Genomic DNA, 6,827 nt, shown 5'->3' on the forward strand with positions numbered 1-6,827 from the left:
GGGGGGCAGCTGCCGCGGGGAGCCGGTGCGGGGCCCGAAGGCGGCGGGCCTGGCGCTGCGGTGAGGGGCGCGGCGCCCGGGGCGAGGCTGCGCCCGCCTCCCGCATCCTTCCAGGCAAACCACGAACTATGCCACCGTCCAGGGAAGGCGGACACACAGATGGGACACGGTTTACAGATAATTTTAAGTAGGAAGGCATACACGCATGCCCCCGCACCCCCCCCCTTCCTGCTAACTGGGACATAAAAATAATCTCCTTTCCTCTTAGCCTTGTGCTATGGAGTATGATGGTGACCTGAGTAGCACCTTCACTGTCATACTGCTTTACTGTTTGTTGGTTTTGGGTTTTTTTCTTTTTCTTCAACTAAAAGATGTCTAACACATAAATAGAAAATATTTTGTGTTACTTGTTGGCAGTTGACTATTGCCAGAAAGGTGGTGCTTTCACAGCAATGTTTCCGAAGGCAGCCTTGTAGTTGTAACGGATTACATTGTCGTCGATGTAGTGTTAACTCATTCAAATTAACATTAAATTGGCCTGACAATACTGCACGGACTCCATACCTTTCATTTGTCTGTTGTCAACGTAAGAAAATTCCATACTCTGCACTTGGGTACTCTCTGCATTATAACATGCACTCACACAAATACACACACGCATACTGCGCCGTGTTGGATTTAATTCTGAGATTATAAAATCTTGTTAAATCTATCTTATAAAGTGTTTATAGGTATTTTTTCAGCTTCCAGAGAGTAACCCAAGGTTATGCACTTTTTTTGCACAAGGCAATCTCACAACAGGAAACTAATCTTGACAAATGACCAGACTTTGATATCTGTGATCTAAAACACTGCTCATTAGACTGTTCATTTTATAAACGAATGGTAATAAACCTGTTGAGAAGTGTAGGATAGCAGGAATACTTTACAGATCACCCCTTTACAGGTTTCAATCAAAGCCATAAATTTGAAGGGGAGCATGCAGATATTCTGTGCTGAGACAAAGACTGTCCCACACCAACCACATTTAAAGAAATATTTCTTTTGCTTTCTATACATTGTACAAATAATTTGCATGACTCTGACTTTTTACCCCCATGGCTGATTATCTCCAGCTCTCTTAAGTTAATGTCAAACCTCAAAATCCTTGGACTTGTTAAAGTATGTGGAGAGTGGAAATCAAATGCCTTTATTAGAAGCCCCAGGAAATCTCCGACTCCTAAGCACAACGAAAACATTCCAAAGAAAATTGTTCAAAGAGGACAAAGGAGAACAGCAGAACAAGAAAACCTTGTTTTGAATCAACGATTGCAAGAGTTTTATAAATAAATTCTGTTGCCTGGACAATTTTGAAAGACAACTCAATAGGTTTAGGAGTTTTTAAGTGTGTTTGCCTCTACGCCTGAAACACTTGGGGGATTCAGCTGAGCTAAAGCTTGGAACAATGGCCTGTCTGTCCATCTGAGTATCTGTAATAATCGCTGCAAAGCAACTTTACAGTACTAGATAGTCAAAAAATCTTCACCAGCCAAAACTGGGTGAACCTAACAAATTAATTTTGCATATATATTTAGGGGCAATGAAAACACTAAGACATGTGGTCCTGTCTTTAAACAGTAGATGAAAATGTTCGCCAGCGGAAGAGGCCATAAAGATTTTATTTGTTAGGATATCCCTGTGAAGTCAGGCTGAATCAGTAATCCTTAGAAACAACCACAGTTACATGATCCATTGTGCCTTCCTGCATGGGCACAACCATCTGGTGTTTAATACGTACTACTGATTTATTATCTCTCGCGTAGTTATCTTGCAGTAAGTTTGACCCTGCTATGCTCCTGAGAATCACGGTTCTGCTGTTTACTCTTCTGATGTTCTGACAACCCACCCTTTACCTTTCTATTGCTCACCCAGGTCCTTCACTTCCTCCTGTCTGTGGGCAAATAGATTTTAATTGTTTTATTATAACTAATTTAATCTGTGCTGAGAGATCTCCATGTGCAGTGCAAAATTTGCTGTTCATATTAAGTGTGGTTCAAGAGGTTTGTTATACAGGACAGAGGTATAAAAATAGACTAATTCAGTCAGGTTGTTTATTTACTGGACCTCTACCGTGAAGCAGTAAATAGGAAGTTATTAAGCCGTGTTTGATATATGCAAGAGGACAGATGCTGCTGTCTACCTATCAGAGACATTAAATCATTTTCCTTTCTGTGTTATTCTGACATTATGTGTTGCAAGAAGCCACAGCAGATACCTGGCTTTTCTTTATTTAATAAATATGCAGAGATGTTGGTCACAAGCTTTTGTAAATATTGTAGGTATAGTCTAGCTCTGACACTTTTCTTTCTGATAATAGCCTGTATATGACAACCCTGTCGTGCCTATATAGTCAGCTGGGAGTTTGCTTGGCACTCGTATAGTACAAAATATGTTACCGCTGAAGTAAAATATATTATGCTTTTCACACAACTGAGTTTTATTAAGAGAAGAAATTAAATTACTAATGAATGACATCTGTTACTTGTTCTTTGGGAGAAATTTTGATACTTCCGTCTTTTTAGATGACATAGAATAGGGAAAACACTATACATGTTTTTGGTTTTTTTTTTTCCAGCATAGGACTTGAACATTTTTTGTAGCATCTTACAGCTCATGGGTGCTTATAAAAAAGAAAAACTGTTGCTTGGTTACACTGAATTCTGAACATTCAAAACATCTCAAATGCACTAAAGCAAAACAGAAATATTATAATTTTATGATTTGAAAAAAAAAAGAAACCCTAAAAAAAGAAACAATCCATTTAAAATATTTTCCCTGCAGAAAAAATAATTACATAGTTTATTAAAGCCAATTTCATAGCTGAAACTTCAGTAAAAGAAAGATAATTCCCTTTTACCGAGTAGTAATAAAACATGCGCAAAAATTAAAAGTTTCTAGAGAAAAAAAAAAAGTAGTATTTAGAGAGAAACTAAAACAAATAAACCTTTTTCTTCTTCAGGGAGAACCGAAGAAAATATTTATTAACCCTCTATCCACAGGTGCTGTAGTAAGAACACCAACTGGTGAAAGCTTATGTTTAAAACTGCGTTTCACAACATGGATTTGGATTCACAGATTAAAATGTAGCATACCTTACTACTGAGTTACTTTTTCTTCCTGTGAACGTTTTACCTGCATTTTCATGAGAAGTGCTGTACTGCCATGCAAAGGCAACCTAATGGATAAAATAACGATAGAGGCCACATGTTATCCCATGCTAAGTGAAATCTTGCTCTGAAGCTCATGGGAGTTGGACCATGGACATTGTCAGATGCCACAAGCTGATGTAACCGCTCTGTCCACCAAAGACCGACCCACCAAACAAGCTCACATAACTGCTCTGTCCACCAAACATGGGCCCCAGGCAGCATCACAGGATGGCCATATCCAGACGATAGCTTGTGTCACAACCATATCCACAAAAATACTACCCCTCCTTTGATTTCCTTCCTTTCCATTTGCCTCAATAGGAGCAGGAATTGGTTCATTTTTAGACTCTGCTTCCCATTAGTGGCAGGGGCAGCGGGTCTGCGTGTACCTCTGTGCCACATAGCAGTCCCAAACAGACCACCATCATTGGCCTCTACCACAACAGCATGACAACTGCCAAAAAGTCTTCTGCCCTGTGTTAATTTTCTCTCTTCGCGTAGCTTCAACAAAGGAAAAAAGTCATCTGCGGCCAGCAAGCTGACGTCCCCTCTTGAGCAGAGCTTGGGACACTGCAGGATCCCCGCAGCCGCTCCACCCGCAAGGGCCAGTCCATCAGGACCTTCGTGCAGACCAGTCGTTCCCAGCTCCCTCCCAACACACCAAGACAGGTCTCGACTGCCGCCTGCTCTGATGGCATGGGTGTTTGGCAGGGGAATGGACTGGGACAGCCACCCCCTCACGTGGTGACAGGTGACTGCTCGTCACCTTCTGGAGGCCCTCGGCCCACCGGGCACAGGACTCCCCAGCCACCCAGTACCCAACCCCAGCTCCTGCAGCTGAGGCATCTCAAAATCCCTTCAGTGGGTCAGCCCAGCATTCGCTGACGATGCTGAAGCTCTGTGCACTGCTGGTTCTAGGGTCGGGACCATGATGCTGAGACAAATGGAAAAGACCCAACGAATGTATTCACTAAAATGCAAAAAGACACAGAGAATTCAAAGCTGCCATCCTAATGTAACTTGCTCAAGTGGGGCCCAAATCACCTAAAAAGTTACATCTTCCTTAACTATGAAGTAAAACACAAAATGCAAAGTGCAGAGGAGTTTCTCACTTCAAGCAGAATGTAACAGAACAGATTCTTCTCTTTGCTTAATTTTCATCCCCTAATTGACCACTTTGTTCAACTGTCTTCCATCACTGCCACGCAGTTCTATTTTATAGCATTTTTCCTTACAACACTTTGATGGAAAAATTTATGAAGAATCGAATTATTGCTGTTAGAAGGGAATTAAAACAATTTTTCATTTACAAAGTCACTGATATTGCTCTACTGTGCTCCACCTTTGGGAATCCAATTGCTCTTCTCAGCTACTCCCATTCCTCTTTATAGCACGGCAATTGCACTGTACAGATTATGGCTGCAATTTTCTCCTAATCTGTTCTGTAGAATAGAAACTGTTATAAAAGTTAAGGGCGCCAATTGAATTGATAAAGCCAGGGCTGCAATTAAGAAGCCTAATGGATTAACAAAATATGATTATTTTGTTAGCATTATATTTTTAGGCAGTGTAAACATTTGGGAAATAATGTAATTTTTGTCTATGAGTTTAAAAAAGGCTAAACAGGCTTCTGCTGTTGTGCTTTCTGTATTGCTTCAAATTATACTGAAGTGCTATAAAAGCATAGTACGTGTTGGGGAGTTTGTAGTTCTGCTGCAACTCTGCTGAGCTAGGTCATTACCAAAAACCAACGTTTTTTTCATTTTTCTTCCTTTGGATTTTTATTCAGTTATTTACACATATTAAACTAAATCCATCTTTATTTCCTACCTGTACAACCTCACTGATTTCCAGTGGGCAAAACGGCTCGCATTCTGCGTGGAGAGGGGGTCTTATTTCATAACCCAGCTCCGTGTGAGGACCGCCTGTCTCCAGTGTGCTGAATATTCACTAGTCTGATGAGATGTCTTATCCTTCTTGTTCAGTAAGTGGCATACTGAATTTACAGTTGCCTTTGAATTTACATCGCCAACAACACAAGGAAATTCTTCTAATATAATTTTTGTATGAAAATTCACCCTAAAGGCCCTATAAGCAGGGAAATTGTACTGTTGGTGATTCACTGCCCCGGCCTTCACTTTTACAGAAAAAAATAATCATGTGTCAAAGCAATTCAAATGTAATTTCTAAGTTATTTCTTGGCTGGCAAGAATGACTTAGGGAAAGAATTTACACGGGGCCTTTCCTCTCAACTAAGAACATTAAGAGGAAGAAACGTTATTTGCCAGTATAAAACAAAATAACTTCCTGTGCCTGCTGCACTGATGCTGTACAAGAGCTTGTGCCCAAACCCATCAGCACAGCCAATTTAGCAACTGATTTGCAAGGGAAAGATACCTTAGTCCTGTGGTGTTAATGTCTTTACAGTGGGGGGTCTATTGCCAGCTTCTCCAAACTCATCAACACAATCTATTATTAATACCCAGAAAGGCTTTATAGTATCTTTATAGCACAAGGCAATGAAAGCTCTGTGGTGTAATCTGTTATCTATATTGCAAAAACATGTGAAATAAAACAAAACATAGACACTTCATAAACAAAATGTTTCATCTGTTACATCTCTCTGCCTCTCCTATATATAAAGCAGTAGGGTGCAGGAAAGGCATTCAGAGAGATTTGCTGTTAGATGTGGAACTGGCTTCTTTTTAAATTTTATTTGTAATGTGACAAACTTTAAACTGAATGAAAATTTCTGCTTCTTTCACCAGGATGAAAACGTTCAGACCTTTGCAAAATTAGGCTGCATTTGATTTGTAGAGCAAAGGGTTTTAGGAGCAAAATACAGCATCTAAAAATCCTCAAGGTAAGCTCTTTACAACAGAGCAATGAGCTGGTCAACACAACGTAAGGACGCAACGGCAGCAGGGTGAGGAGGGAGGCACAGTCTCTGCTCCCGCAGAGGCCGAGCGCGGCGCCCAGGCAGAGGCAGGACCAGGTACTTATGTCAGGGGCATTGCCATGGTAAGAGCTGAAGAATTTGTCTCCAGTAAGCAGCGGCGAAACCAAGTGCCCACTGGCATTTTCCTTGAGGCAGTTATTTCTTTGGAAAGCATTCAGGAACAGAATTTCAGCAGAGTTGGATCTTTTCTTCTGTTATTAATCTACATGTCAATATTTTATATGAAAAGCCCAGATTTACCCTACACTTAGTCCCTAGGAAGACACAATTAGAAATACCATTTACGGCAAATAAGTCAACACACAGTTTAAACCCCAAGATTTTGTTTTGAATAAACAGATTCTGGCAAAGGTGGAACTGAGAAGGGGGTATGGAGAAAGTTTTGTGTATTTGGTGCATATATGTTTGCAATACAGTAAGAACCAAAAAAGTCCTCAACATAGGCCTGTGTCTTATTTCCCAGATGCCCTTTTATTTTCTTTGCCTGTTGAAAATAAATTGTTCTTTTGTAGTGTTTCTCTTTTCAGTCCAACTGTCAGCTATTATTTTTCTATTTCCTCTTTTTGTCACTTTGCATTATTTTTGGTGCTGTAATTCCCATTTGTTCCCACTCCTATCTTCCTGTCTCCCATTGTTCCATTTTTTAATCCCCAGTTTTACTCTTCTTTGGCTCTTTTTTG

This window comes from Haliaeetus leucocephalus, unplaced genomic scaffold (genome assembly GCF_000737465.1).
Source record: "Haliaeetus leucocephalus isolate CR32 unplaced genomic scaffold, Haliaeetus_leucocephalus-4.0 Scaffold212, whole genome shotgun sequence".
NCBI classification, from domain to species: domain Eukaryota; kingdom Metazoa; phylum Chordata; class Aves; order Accipitriformes; family Accipitridae; genus Haliaeetus; species Haliaeetus leucocephalus.